We start from the raw sequence: 15839 nt of genomic DNA, 5'->3' as shown, positions 1-15839 counted from the left end.
GCCAGTGGACTGCAACTCAGATTCCTCTCTAGTGGGCAGCCCAGTGAGAGCCCCCTTGATCTGGTTGGCAACCTTCAGTCTCGAAAGACTATGGTATAAGCCTACAGCACCCGGTATTCCCAGGCGGTCTCCCATCCAAGTACTAACCAGGCCTGACCCTGCTTAGCTTCCGAGATCAGACAAGATTGGGCATGTGCAGGGTGACAGCTGCTGTCCCCTTGATCTACAACCTCTAGCAACAGACTTCTTCTGAATCTGAATGAGCAAACATGTGGAGAAAACTGACTTCCCCCCATCCAGATATGCACACTCTAGTATAGAGCATATATATTGCACCCCCAAATAAATCATGGCAGGTTCCTGGTGTCCTAAAGCAACGTCCAGCACCAGGTTCCAGTGATGCCCTTTGCCCACAGCTACAGTGCACTGGGTGCAACCACTGCAACCAATGTTGAGGGTTCAGAGGCTCAGCCTCGGAAAGTGGGCCCAGTGGCAGGTATGGGCCCTTGACCAGCGCCCAACCTGGCTGACCTCTGACATCATGCAGTTGCTATCAGCACAATTAAGCACGCAACTAGGGTGGGAGTGAATTATTAAATTCTGGGGCATTTGGTGGGCCGCTGTGAGATACAGGAAGCTGGACTAGATGGGCCTACGGCCTGATCCAGTGGGGCTGTTCTTATGTTCTTATGTAAACCACATGACTACATGCCCATTGCCAGAGCATCTCCTGAAGTCTGGCTTCTAAGTATGACTTTCCCTCTCTTCCTTTCTCAATCTTTATACCTGAAGGCACATCAATTCCCACATGCGTATTTACCATGAACGCTTTATTTGGGGGGGGGGGGGGAATAAAAAGTTGCTTGAATCAAAGATGCAGTTCCTAAGCATGGCCGACATGCAAAAATTGCTATTTTCCTTTTGACACTTAATTGTGATGTTCCATGTCAAGATCAATTAGATTTTTTTCCCCCTGCTGGCTCTGCTGGTGATGGCACATCATGCCATATGGAGAGCTCAAAGCTTGAAAACATTGCTGGGACCTTAGATATTTTTTCCCGTGCTAACACAGACAGAACAGCAGCGAACATAATACTTGGTTTCAGAGATTGCAAAATGCAGGCTACATTTCTCTTTGATGTTCCCTGCTGGCTCTCATGCATGAATGACATTAAGGGCCTCCGAACATGTCTCTCCCTTATAGGCATATAGTTAAGCGCATAGCTGAATGATGCCTCTTGTAATGAAGTCACAGCTGTAGTCAGAGAACTAGTTTATATTCCAACCTCCCCCATGCACACTGTTTAAATTGGCTTTGACCCTGTCCCTGGAAGAGTTGACTGGCACACAGACACGTAGCTTTTCCTGGCAAGGGGATAAGTGATGGAAACATCTTCATCTGCTACATTCCTGTGTGTCAGGTTGCTGTTATGGGTAGAGGAGCAGGACCCAGTTAAAAAAAAAAAATGACAACCATCCTTGTTTGTACACAGCACTAGTATAAAAGAACTCTGTCCAACTGCCCAGGGTCAACAGAAGCAAGTCAAGACATCTTCTGGTCTTCATCAGCCAGATGACTTAAGGTCCCTGGAAGGCTAGAGCCCCTGTCCTCCTAAGATGAACAACCATGGCAAGGGGAAGATTGCCCTGGCCCCTACCACTGGTCAATGAATGGATCCATTGCAGGGAGATTGCCTTACTCTCCCTGCTTGAAAAGAACACTGTTCTAACAGCCACATTGCCCAGGGAATGGGGAAGAAAGTGGGAGCATCAGCCAGAGAATGCTCCTGGTTTGTTTTCAATTCCTATTGTAAGCCTACCTGGGAGTCAATTTAATGAAAAGGCAGGGTATAAATCTACAAATAAACATATTGCAAGCCACTTTGAGCAAGCCCTTTCTTGCTGGGAGGGGAAAAGCTGGGTACAAATATTTTAAATAAATAATATATAAATAAAACGGGAAGCAGCAGGGGCTAAAAATTTTAACTCACATGAAAAATAATAAGAATATTTTTATTATTAATATTAATAATATTAATACTATTAATAAGATCCTTCTCTAAAAGCAGAGATGCTTCCCTCCCCCCTTTTATTGCAAAACTTAGGAGCCGATGGAATTTCTAGAGGGCTAGATAAGGAAGAGAAAAATAGATAAGAGGAAAATCTGCTCCTTTTTAAATTGCATCTTATTCGGTTCTTTAGAACACTCCCCTGGAGGATCCAGCATCCAGCCCACCTAGCATTGCTTCAGTGGGGAGTCACTGCAGCAAGATATGGTCTGTTCTTGGCCATGACATCATCAACCTGGCAATGACATCATCACCCTGCATCAAACTGGGAATAGACACTATCAGCTTATGGCAAAGTAAGAGAGGCAGGGCCAGAAAGTGTGGGTTTAAACAGGGGGGAAAGGAAGACAGGAGGGAAAAGGCAAGGAGCAGAGGAGGGTGGGAGAAACATTAGAGGCACAGGAAAGAAGCAGAATGAGACAGGAGCTTCAGGAGGACTTCCCCAAAATTACTACCCCATTGGGCTGGGCCAGGGCCCTTGGGCTTTCTGGGGACAGCAGCTGACTGGTGGAGCCACCCCCTTCCTTGTGGCACACATCCTGAATAAACCATCCTGTGAACAGTAGACACCAATTTGAATGACAAGAACTATGGATCTGAATGGATACACTGGAGGACTATTTGCTAGTAACCAGACCCCCAGAGAGGGGTAGAGAGGTATTCTCTTCATGAACTGAAACATACATCCGTATTAGTAGCGCCTTCCTTGCCTCTCAGTATCCATTTTCCTTTGGCCAGACTACTCTTTCAGGAACGTAGTTTGTCTACAACAGTGTTTCTCAATGTTTGTCCTCCACTGTACCACTTCACACAGTCCACCTGTTCAAAGTACTACAAGAAGTAACTGGTGATGACATAATCACCAGTTACTTCTGTGTTGGAAGGCCAGATGGCTCTAAATGCAAAGAAGAGGCCATCTATCTCCAGTAGCCTGTGAAGTCAGCTAGTTTCCGGCAGGGAGTGTCTGTTTACACAACAAAGGCACTAGGTTGGGCTGTGTTGGCAACCTTCAGTCTCGAAAGACTATGGTATCGCGCTCTGAAAGGTGGTTCTGGAACAGTGTCTAGTGTGGCTGAAAAGGCCGATTCGGGAGTGACAATCCCTTCCACACTGGGAGCAAGTGCAGTCTGTCCCTGGCCTGTCTCCCTGGCTATGGGCCTTCCTTCTTTGCCTCTTAGCCTCAGTCTGTTGGCCAAGTGCCTCTTCAAACTGGGAAAGGCCATGCTGCACAGCCTACCTCCAAGCGGGCCGCTCAGAGGCCAGGGTTTCCCACTTGTTGAGGTCCACTCCTAAGGCCTTCAGATCCCTCTTGCAGATGTCCTTGTATCGCAGCTGTGGTCTACCTGTAGGGCGCTTTCCTTGCACGAGTTCTCCATAGAAGAGATCCTTTGGGATCCGGCCATCATCCATTCTCACGACATGACCGAGCCAACGCAGGCGTCTCTGTTTCAGCAGTGCATACATGCTAGAGATTCCAGCACGTTCCAGGACTGTGTTGTTTGGAACTTTGTCTGAATGTTCGCTTAACGACCTGATCACATGACAACAGGGATAGGAGAACTTAATCCCTTTGTTAAGTGGCGCACACCTGTATAGTTATCAGAAACTTAGAACTGCCAGGTCATGTGGAGCTGACTTTCACTGTATCTGTGGTTGCTCCCATACTGTTGCAATCGCAGTGAAGCAGCACCTCTAGCATAGCACATCATCAACCAATCAGTCTTACCAAATGAGGAAAAAATGGACCAACTACGAAGGTGGCATGTGATGCTGCCATAATGTAAAGGGATAGGGACAGAAAACAGAACAATGTTCTCCAAATATTCAGCCTCTGATGCTAAGAAATCAATGTGCAACTTGCGGTAATAACTTTGGCTAATTAAGCATCCAGGATCTTTCAGACCCCAAAGGTGCGTTTCCCCCCCTAATAAATGTTATGAACAAATTAAAAAACAGGGATTTGCAGTGGAAACTATTCTATGATCGTAATATTGAACTAGCTGCCGGAAACCATGCCTCCTAATAACATTGGTTTCTCTTACAGATGTTTGCCTCTCATAAATTGAAAATAAATGGATTAGGTATAACAATATTTTTTTCCTGGATCGCTTTAATTTTTGGTAGAAGGTCTAAGTGATTACTAATAGCAGCTTTATGTTTTTCAATTACATTCAATTTCTGCCATAAAACCAAAGGGTAGGAAATGATATATTTATAATTTGTACATTATATGTTTTCCGCTCTCTTTATAGGAAGATTAACAAGTCTCAAAAATAATTGCTTGCTCGAATATTCCGGTATCATGAAAAGGCAGACCAACTGACTACCAATTTGGTTTGCAGCTTCAGACTTCTCTGATTGAACCACAAACCCTCTCTGAAGACATATGCATTAATGCAAATAAGTTCAGTGGAATAGCTAACGTGGGCCTGGGGGTGTCACATGCCCCCCCCATGGCAGAGTAGCAATTTTCTGCCATCCCTGCTTAAGAGGGTGACAGCAGTCAAGGACTGGTTGGCAACCTTCAGTCTTGAAAGACTATGGTATAAGCCTACAGCACCTGGTATTCCCAGGCGATCTCCCATCCAAGTACTAACCAGGCCTGACCCTGCTTAGCTTCCGAGATCAGATGAGATCGGGCTTGTGCAGGGTAACAGTTGTGTGGCAAACACCACAAAATTGGCCCTCCTGCCTGTCTTCTGCTCTGGACGGCTCCAAATGGGGCAGTTTTCAGAGGCAAGGGCCATGCATCTACAGGAGAAGGGGTGACAGTGCAGGGGAGAGAGGTACTCCCCTCCTCGGTGACATCACCCGGCCCCAGGTGCCACCAGGACCTAGCAATGCAATGCAACTGAATTAGCGGATGAGGCTGACCAAGCCTTCTCCAAAGGCAGGTGCGTAAAGCAGGACTACACAACCTATGGCCCCACCAAGCAGGGCCAGCCCTACCATGCAGCAAGGTGAAGCAAATCACCTCAGGTAGCTAACTTGGGATCATCTTCCTTCAGGTGGCTCATTTCCACTATGGGAGGCTGTGCCATCTCTAATGCACCAGCCAGTCCAGCAGTGTGGGCAGGTAAGAATCTCTCCTCCTTTCCTTGCCTCATTTTACACTTTCGCTCCCCTCTTCCATGGCTAGCACCAAAGTCAGCTAAAATCACTTTCTACAGTCACTTTCTAACAGCAGAAAGTGTGATAGAAGACTAGCCTGGGGGAGGGACAATTATGAGTAGGGGGTGATGTCAGGGTGATATCTAGTGCCTCATTTCAGTCACCTCGATGTCTTAGACCACCAATGTCATCAGGCTAAATGCAACTCACCAGCCACATGGCATGGTGGAGCCTGCCATTTGCTTGTTAACATCCCACTGCAGTTCTAGGCAGGCTGAAAATAGATTTATTGAGCCCACAGAGGACAACTACCACATATAGCTCCTAGGCTTTGTTCTGCTTTCTGAGACCACAAGCTGCAGAGGTCTAGTTCAAACCAAATCCAGTGTCTATTATGATTTGTGAACATAGGGAAAGGAGGCAAAATTGGGGTTCCTTCCATGACATGGCATTAAACAGATTCTTTCCTTCAGCCAAGTTGGTGTATGTTGCAGTAATCTGCAATTATAATATGTTCACATCTCAGAGCGAGCAAAAAGATCAATGCAGTTTTGGACTGAATTCAACATATGAAGCTGCCTTACCATCCGTCCATCAGCATGGTCTGCACTGATGTGCCACGGCTTCAGTTAGAGGCCTGACCCAGCACTACATGTGGATGTCTAGAATTGAACCTGGGATTGTCTGCATGCAAAACATGTGTTTGCCATGGAGTTATGGCCCCCCCCCCCCATTACAGAGGGCAATTCTCCTTTGAACTACAGAGTTCAGTGCAGGAATCAAGGAATTCGATTTGAATTCATCATACAGAAGCCTTATGAGCATATCAAGAAATACCCTTGCATAATAAGGTACTGGTTGAAATTGTGGGGTTGGTGTTGCAATTGGAGAGGAAGGTAAATACTTTTTACGGCTCTCTGAACACTGGAGTTCTTGTTGAAGCCAACCCCTCCAGGCAGTGGAGATCACTGTGTTTCAAAAGGATTTGTTTCCATAATTCATAGCATGCCGGATACAGCACAGAACACTGCGAGGTCATACTTTGAAATGGGGCACTCTTCTACTTTCGCGGTACGGCTTCCAAGTCCGCATTATGGGCTTACCCTTTGAAAGTGAACATCCCTGGCTACAGCACTTTCTTTCAACAGCTGGCAATTTGTAAAGTAAATTGCAACAAAATGTGTGCATAATTGTGGAGAATTCTTTCAAATGTCACACGATATCACCATTTCGGGTCCTGCGGCTATCACATATAAATAGAATGAAGGGGAGGGGAAAGATAAAAGTTGGCTGAACAGAGAACCATAAGAGAAGCTTAAGGCAAGAGTCTCAAACAACATAAAAAAAGAAAGAGGGAGTGCACAGAGTGGCCTTGGGCTCTCCAACAGGGCACTGGTGAGTAAAGGGAAAACACAACAAAAGAGAGCTGGAGTACTCTGTTTTTTTAATGTATGAACCATCCTGCCTGGAGCCCCTTTTGCTCGGCTTGGTGCAGAGAGAAACAACTGGCAGCTAATGATTTCCTCATCTGGGTTGAAAAAGGTCTTCTGGAAGAGAAATCGTGGCTTAATTTAAACCAGAATGCAACCCTAGAACTTCCTTTCAATGGCAGGTCTCATACTAGAACACAGGAACTGGAATCCATGGAATAGTCATGCTTTAGGCTCACTTCCTTAAAGATTAATTATTTAGGCCGAGCTCTCTAACCAAGGATCCATCAAGTCTAGCATTTTGTTTTCCACAGTAGCCAACCACATGCTTCTAGGAAGCCCAGAAACAATCATCTTCCCCTGCTATTGCCCCCTTTCCAGCAACGGATATACAAAGGTATTCAGGTATAGCCTAATTATCCATTGATTTTTTTCACCCATGGTTTTATCTCAACAAGAGGAGAGGGGCCCTTTAAATTAAAGGGAAAATGTCCCTTTTCTTTGAGGTTTCAAAATAGCCTAGCTTACTATTGTAATGTAGAAGTGTGGCAGCAGGCAGGCAGTCTCTCTCCAGGGGCTTAGAACAGCTTAGGTTCAGTTCACGCCAAGGCCAGCAACCCCTCCCTTCCCCCTGGAGTGTATGAAAAAATGCAAAGAGAATGCAAGGTGGAGATGATAATCACGTCTGCATTGATTGCATTTTTTCCTGTGCTTTAGGGAAGGGAAGGGTCATTTGCATTGGCGTGAATTGAACCTAAGCTGTTCACCTAAGCCCCTGGAGAGAGATCGATTGATTTGATTGTCTGTCTCCTTCTGCTCTCTTGCATTACAATGGTAAGTGAGGCTATTTTTAAACCACTGAGTAAAGAGACATTGTTTATTTTTTTAAAATGGATTTCATTTAACACAATTTTTAGCATCAATAGGGGTTTTGGGAACAGAACCCTCTCAGTTGCTGAGACACAACCTGTACAGGTTCCACATAGCTATCAGACTAATAGATGATGATAAAACTACTATGAATCCACTATGAATTTGTCCACTATGAATTTGTCTAATCCTCTTTTTAAACCATCTAATGACCACCACAACATCCAGTCTCCACACCATGCATAATGTTATAAATCTCAGTCATGTCCTGTCTTGGTCACTCTTTTCAAAATTAAAGAGTCTCAGATGCTTTTCCCTTCCTCAAAGGGAAGGGGAGGGCCAAACCCCCTGCTCATTATTACGCAGTAACAAACATTCTATCATATAAAATGTGGAGGAATTGTTACCTATATTGTACAAATATCATCACATAGACTTGAAGCATATGCAGTTGTCAGCCTAAGCCTGGACTTACATCTCATGTGAAAAGTCATAAAAATGAAGAATCCAAGCTGACAATGGTTATATGCCCATTCTTCAAAGACATTTGAAAATAATACAGAACTATGTTGGCATCCTTTAGTTTCGGAAAACTATGGTATCGTGCTCTGAACAGTGGCTCTGGAACAGTGTCCTCTCCAGTGCGCGAAGCCTGCGTAAAGTAGATATGGAGGATAGACTGCTTCCCATGCAGCAAATCCCCCCTCTCCACGTCGCTGAAATGGTCCAATGGAAAGGCAGAAGCCAATACAGTTGGTTCCAGCGGTGTCGCAGGAGTTGCCAGAACATGACTATGTTCAGCCTTGAACTGCCTCAGGGACTCCGGCTCCAGATTTTGCCTTGAGGTTGACTCCTGAAGCCTTTTCCATAACTGGATGTAGCCACAAGGCAGTGGAGGTTTGGGATCAGAGTTCTCCTTCTCTCAGAGGAGCTGCCTTCCCAGGCTAACAGCCCATCTACCTGGTGGCTGTTTAGTCGCCTCTTATGACAAGTACAGCCAAACTGAGGGCCTATTCTTATCCCCAGCCCCCAGGGGAATATGGAATATGGAACACAATCTATGTATCCTATCGGGTTGTACAGGGGAACATTATGCAATTAACACAGTGCTATTTATTTATTTATTTATCCAGGTATTTATATCACACATTTCTACCACAAAAGGGGCCCCCAAGATATGTATAAACTGTGGCTTACTAGGGGGTGTACTGGCTGATGCGCACAGGGGTAGGGGTGACACCATTACTGACCAAAATTTTTAAAATCTGGGTGTTTTCGAATAATATCATCATGTTATACAGCAATCAATGTGTAATTTCATGCAGAATGCAATGAAACAAACCACGTTGAAATATCTCTGTTCTATAAAAAAATTATAGCCAAAAAACCAGATAAAGCAGGGCAATGGTACATCACTATGTCCACTGTCTGGGGCATTGCCCTATCCACTGAATGGGACGAGATCCATCATAGGGGTGATGTACCATGCTGGCCTCCCACACTGGCTGACGCAAACCCTAGTGGTGCCACTGTGTATAAATTCATGTATTTATGACATGCCAAGGATGGAGCCATTATCTCTTAGGCATGGAGATACCTGCTAGTTGGCAGGCATGATCTCAGTCAAGTGGGCCATTGCTAAGAAGTTCTTAACACACATTGGCTGCAATCCTATCCTCACTATCCTGGGAGTAAGTCCCATTGAACACAATAGGATTTTCTTCTGAGTAGACCTGTATAGGATTGCGCCCATTGTCCCTTTCCTTCAGACAGCAGGAATGCATGGCAACAAATAAAATCTATGAGTGTAAAACTATGTACTGAATTGTGGCTCCTGAGTCCATTTTGTTGGTTTGATGAGAAAAAAGCTGCACTTTCGCTTGGGCTAAATATTCCCCTAAAAATGTCCATTTGTGACAAGAAGGACCACTGTTTTCTCCATGTGTGATCACTGCCATCCAAACTGAAGCTGTACCATTTCTTTTCTAGAACTTCCTGTTACTGGTAATATTGACAGCCAGTCGAAGATTACATAGTGACCGAAATGTCGCTGCAACAGATTAAAGCTAAACAATTATGTGCTGATGTTATTATGGGGAGATGGAACTTAAATTATCTCCATTCTCAGAGTCAATACTGTACTTCCCTGTACATTTTAACCAGGGATGGGAAAACCCAGCATGGCTTGACTCGAGTCGAGTCTAGAGTCACTGCCCCCCCTCGACCCGACTTGAAAAAGAGTCCTAACGGGGGCACTTTCCGAGTTGCTGAGTCACCCTTTAGTGACTCTAAAGGACTTGAGTTGAATCACCGCCCTTTAAAAAGCCCACTGTGGAAAAAACAGTGCTGCTGCCATGCTGTGCGTGTATGGGAGTTCACCTTTAAAGTCTCCCCAGCTGCCCGTCCCATATGTAAACAGAGTGGGAGGGACAGGGAGAGAGCAGGACAGAAGCGGTAAGAGGGAGGAGGGCCATGCACAACAGCTATGAGGCTTACAAGGATGACCCAATCCTTGGCAGCCCTACTCAGAAGCAGTCCCACTGAAGCTGGTCATTCAGAGAGGTGCCCTCCTCCCAACCAGCCATACTGTACAAAGCGTGATCTCTATGAACTCCCTCTGCCCTTCCCTGCTCCTCTCTCTCCTTGGGCTTTTTAAGCCAACTGTAAGACAAGAACCCCCTTGGCTCCAACTCCTGCCCTCCCTCAGCCCATGGAAATATGAGAATGCCCATCCTTTGTCCAGTGGTATCTGTTCCTTCCTTCAGATCAGACATGGGAAAAGAGAGCCCAGTCTTGTCTCCCCCCTCATGCTCACATTAACCCTTTCCTGCCTCCCGTATGGAACTTCCCTGCTGCTCGCCCCGTTGGAACGCTGGCCCCACAAGGTTTTTCATGCTGCAAAAACGGTAAGCAAGCACACCTAGACACAGGCAGACTCGAGTCAGCATGTGTGCGCACAAGGGGGGCTCCCGACTCAAATCTTTTTCAGTCTTCCATGTGTGCGACTCACGAGTCGCCCCAAATCACACAGTTTTGCGACTCGAGTTCCCAACCCTGCTTTTAACACAGTGCATGGAAAATGTTTGTGAAAAATACCTTTCCCCTGTTTCAGCACACTCCTATTCAGTGGTGTAGCTAGGGGGAGTGCAAAGCACTAAGTTTTGCAGGCACCCGAATGCACTGTGCAAGCGCCCCCTCCCTCTCCCCCTCCCCTTCCGAGCCATTCTGGGTAGTGGGAATATTTGCCTCTGTTTTGCTCCCACCACCCGGCATGGCTCTGAAGGGTAGGGGGCGGGGCCACTAGCATTGTGCGTTCAGGCACCTGCAAAACTTAGTGCTTTGCATCCCCTCTAGCTATGCCACAGGTTCTATCCCTGAATCGCTAGTGCTCTGCTCTAAAAAAGAACTGAACTTGTATAGGAAGCACCCTCTGTAATGGCATCCAAAACCTCCCAGCATTTGAAGGAAGACATATACAGAGTTGTCTTTTTATGAGAACTATCCACTCTGCCTGGAAGCAGTTCTTCAGGGAGTTGGGCACAGTCCTTTCCACCACTGCTGCCTGAGATTCTTGAATTCGAGATGTTACGAATTGGCACACATGTGTACTACTACTCAGCTAAGGGCCCTCTCAGCATGAAACATTAACATCAAATTCAGTCAGTTCAAAGTCTTCAAGCCGCTGCAAGCTTCCAGTGCTAAACTCTGCCCATGGTGTTTGTAATGTCCAGCTCCAGAACCCTGTTCACATTTCATTATAACGCACTAGAATCTGCTTTTGTCTGTCATGCATGTATTAGTTGATGTTGCTTTTTACTGTCTTGCATCCAGGGCCCGCTTTAAGCCTATCAGACCAATTGCTCCCATGTCTAAGGGGACCCCTTGATAGGATAATCTGGTCTTGTGAAGCACACACACAACAACACATTACAACAGACACCCAACACTGCATTGCTGGTTTGATAGAGAACAGCAACGATTTTGATTTTCTTCTGAATTCTTTAAAAAGTCAGTAGTATTGCTTATACTGTTTATTTTGAATTTTTTTCTAAATAAAAATAAAATTAATATTTTTACTAAATCATTTCACAGTCACTAAAACAAGTGGTTTTGTATCTGCAGTGGTCCTTTGCCATTCACGGTCTTAGCATCCATGGTTTTGACCATCCACAGATGGCAGGGAAGCCACTTTCAAGTCACACCAGATAATTTTAAAAAATATTCCCATAAAAACAGGCAAAAAGAGTTGTTTGTTTTTTTTAAGCATTCCTTACTGCAGAAAATTGCACCAGCTGAAGGGCTGCAAAATAGTCTCTGGTGGTCCCGAAGCCACTTCCAGGTCATGTCAAGGTCCATGACCCCCTCCCTTGACCCTGGTTCACCCCAGAATGCAATGTGGAAGTGTTTAGGAAACATTAGATGACACAGTTTGCTGCACTAAAGTAAGTACTTTAAAAAGAAAAACATTTAAAAATGTTTCATAACTGGTTTTAACACAGACCCAGTATCCACGGATATCAGGGGGAGGGGGTCCTGGAACAGGAGGGGGGATCCTAGAAGAGACCCCCCACAGATACCAAGGGTTTACTGTATTTTCTTTTCAAAGATAATCTACACATTTTGCTTGTTTACTTGCAGACTTACATTTATGCAATTTTATATTAAAACGTAATGAAATCCATTTGGTTGGTCCATTAACTCACATGCACTTTTTAAGCACACATTTTGATTGCTTTCCATTCTACCATAGAGATACAAAGTCTATAATAACTTGTATTTATAACTCTCTGATTCTACAGATTTGGGCTGTGAATTTGGGGTCCTTCAAAAATCCTTCCAATTGGGCCCAGCTGATCCTAAGACCAGCCCTGCCTGCAGTAGCAGAGCTAGAGGGGGTTTGGAGCTGTAAGCCCCACACTACTTAGAAACTCACCATGTAAGCTGCCCCTCTCCATTGCTCTCAGGGCTATTCCGAGATGCAAAAGCAATAGGGAAGTGTCTCCCCTTGCTTTGAGCAACTGCTTGAAGCAAAGGGTAGATCTGGCTTCTGCCTTGAGATCTCCTGGTGGAAGCCAGTTCTACTGGCCTCTTGAAGCAAAGGGTAGACTTGCCCTCCACCCAGGTATCCCAAGGCAGAGACCAGGTCTACCCTTCACTTTGAGTGGCCAGCCCCAGGTGTCCAATATCCTAGCTAAGCCACTGCATGGGACCTTCTATATACAAATGATGTGGATTAATACTGAGTCACATTCCTCTATAAGCCTCTGCCCATTCCTGTCTGGAATGCAGAATTTCCAGGCTGGACTATGTCCAGGCACATTTTAATTTTACAACCGAAAGACCCAGCCTTATCACACCACACACTTTTCAGAGGGCTGTCTTTGGAGAAAAGAGGTTGATGTTAGCCACACCTCTTAATATAGACTCCTACTGAAGTGCTATTGCTGCTGGGCTTTGGTTTCCTGCAATGAAAGTCGTCAAAACCTGTTATTTTTTTTTTTAAATGCTCCTTGTAAAATCAGCAAAATTTTCTGTTGTCAATAAAAACGTTTATAAGCAGCAGAGCATAAAATTAGGAAAAAGAGAGGAGAAACCAGACACTAGGAATGGGTTATATACACACACACTAATGTCAGACAGCATTTTGGCTCCAGTTTTCAAATTCTGGCTTTGGAGCAGTGACATCAAATTTAATGGGGCTATTCTGTAATAAATGGTATGCTGAACCAGTGAAAGTACAAAAGAATGGAACAGGGGAAAACCTCTCATCTCTTGATGCAGAAGTGTGGGTTGTATGTATACGGAGATGTCAGATTAAGGCAACAATGGTAAAGAAGCAATGAGATCAAAACAAATCAAGGCGGGAGAAGAGGAAGAGGGGAAGGAAAAGAGAGTTCTGCAAAATGAGAAAAATTACAAAATTCTTCCCCCTCCAAAACACAAAACAAACAAAAGAGAGAAAAGCACTAAAGAAAAGACGCCGTATGCCTTGGGGCATTAGAAAGCTTTCCAATACATAGCATGTATTCTTCAATAATTTACTAGATCTGGATCCTCACTACATTTGGAATTCACATGTCAACATCCAGCTGTAGCATCTGTGACACCCCCCCCCCCCGTCCCAGGGAAGAAAGTCCCCAGAGAAATGGTTTAAATCTGATCTTGTTCTACAAACTGAGCACTTGGGTACCACTCTTGACTATCCTCTGGATACCTTCATATCCATCACTTGTTGTATCCATCTCTCCCTGTTCTCACCACTTACCTCTTGATTGCAATCTTCCCGCATGTCTTATCTATCCTAGCTTATGCTGCAGATAGCTGTTATGTAGCAACACCATGTACTGTAGGACACTGCTTGTGTATATATACCTTATGAACCCAAGTGTGAGACACAGTTTGCATATGTTTAGCAGCAACTGAAGGCTATCACTGTGTGTGCAATTCTAAGATATGGGCACAGCTCTTTCACATTATGATTTTCTTATCCATGGTTCCATTCACATTGACCCTGTGAATAACTTGGATGGGTACAGTGGCCACAATCAAGCTCACAGACAGACACGATCCACAAATATGCCATCTGCAAGAATTCCACAAACTCTGCTTGGGGAACTGCAACTGCAGCACCATAATTTGTCCTTTTCCCCAGTTTCCCAATTTTAGGGACAAACTACACATAAGGCTCAGTTATGCAAATGTTTCCCTGACTTGTTTTTTAATCCAGAGGACTAATGGGAAGCTACAATAAGAAGCAGATGTCATATAGGGCAGGATGAGCCTTGTAGCCCAGTCCTGAACCCGGTGGCACCAAGGGCTCCAGTGGCATCAAAAGGGCAACAGCTGTATCCTGTGGGCACCATGGCTACCACCGGTGTTTCCTCGTGGAAAGTGCTCACTCCCTTCCCACAGCAGACAGCAGCCAGTGGCAATGGGTCTCCTCGGCTCTGTGCCCGTGTTTGACCAGGCGCAGAGTCAAGGAGGTCCATGTTGGGCTGCCCAGCTTGCCAGGGGATTCAGGATGCAGCGGCAGACACTGCTGCCATCTCCACCCCATCAGGGGTCTGATCCTCCCCTCCCGGCACCCTCTCTCTGCCCTGTTCCACCCACTCCCTCCCTTGCCCTGAAAACACTTACTTCTGGCTGGCGCTGTGGGAGTGCCGACTGGGCATCCTCCCAGCACAGGGGCGCAGCACCTACTTGTACTGGCTCAGCACTGGCACTCCCTCCTCCCCCGTGCTTTACGGCACATTCACTACACTGCAGCTAGTGGTAGGTCCAAACCACCAGCTTCAGGATTGGGCTCTAAGTTTCCCATAAGTAATTTTTCTTATAAAAATAACCCATGAACTGTTTTTCACCCAAGAGAGCAACAAGCAAACACACACACCGCGCGTGCAAGCACGCACGCACGCACGCACGCACACACACACACACACACACACACACACACACACACACACAAAGTTGAACTGGATGATTTGGAGAAGTGGCTGACCAGGAAAGCATTAAGCAAACCCTCTGCCTGTTTAATCTTCTGCTTTGGATTGCAGGTGCCCAGGCACACTTTGTGTGAAAGAGAAAGGACACATCAGGAGGAGGAAATTCAGGTGACTGAGCAACACGCGGCTGGGTCCAGGGATGTTTTCTACGCTGGCGTTTGTTCTCCAAGTCATAAAAAAGTAACCAGAGACCTCAAATTGCACCAACAGGAGCGGCAGCAACATGACGATAACAGCTGCCATCTTCACCTGCTCCAGTGACACCCCCCCCCCCGGTCACTAATTAGTTTTTTAAAAGCCCTGTGTGCTCCCTTTGGTTAAGAAGGAAGTTCCTTTACTCTTTGGCTCTGGTTACAAGAAATCAGGAGCTTTTCAGAGGATGTGGCTCAGCTAATACAAAGAACAGAGCACTTTAAAGCGCCCATAATGGACAAACTATTTAATCAAATTAAGTAGTTCTTTCAGAAAAAATGTTCTTTTACTTGCTGATGGAAAATAGTAATGGATAGCAACTGATGTTTCTTAGACCTGGTATAATCTCCCTCTCTCTCTCACACACAACCACCTCTATGCATACTTGCCAGGGAATAAATCCCCTTGAACTCAACAGGGTTTATTTCTGAGTAGGATATGCCTAGGATTGTGCTATTGGTATCTTACCTTCAGTATGCACGTTCATTGAATACATGTCGGTGAGTGCAGAATCATGTCTGCTAACCCCACCTCCAACCTCCATACATTCAGCAGAAGGTTATATGCCCAGAGGTTCCAGACACGCAATCTAAATATACAGGGTTCCTGATTGCCTGGAAGAGCTAACGTGTGCACATCTGTTTGCACACCAATTTGTACCTCCT

The 15839-nt window shown here is 45.5% G+C and overlaps 1 protein-coding gene and 2 pseudogenes across 7 annotated transcripts in view; all 3 read right to left on the bottom strand.

Annotated features, from left to right (window-relative positions):
* The window catches only part of NLGN1 (neuroligin 1), a 569544-nt gene that overhangs the window by 266223 nt on the left and 287482 nt on the right, over positions 1-15839 (bottom strand). The window lies entirely within an intron of this gene.
* LOC136646359 (5S ribosomal RNA) lies at positions 99-215 on the bottom strand (annotated as a pseudogene).
* LOC136647262 (5S ribosomal RNA) lies at positions 4618-4734 on the bottom strand (annotated as a pseudogene).

Source organism: Tiliqua scincoides, chromosome 3 (genome assembly GCF_035046505.1).
Source record: "Tiliqua scincoides isolate rTilSci1 chromosome 3, rTilSci1.hap2, whole genome shotgun sequence".
NCBI lineage: Eukaryota > Metazoa > Chordata > Lepidosauria > Squamata > Scincidae > Tiliqua > Tiliqua scincoides.
Note: the sequence above shows the minus strand (reverse complement) of the source record. Positions and strands in the feature narration are given on the sequence as shown.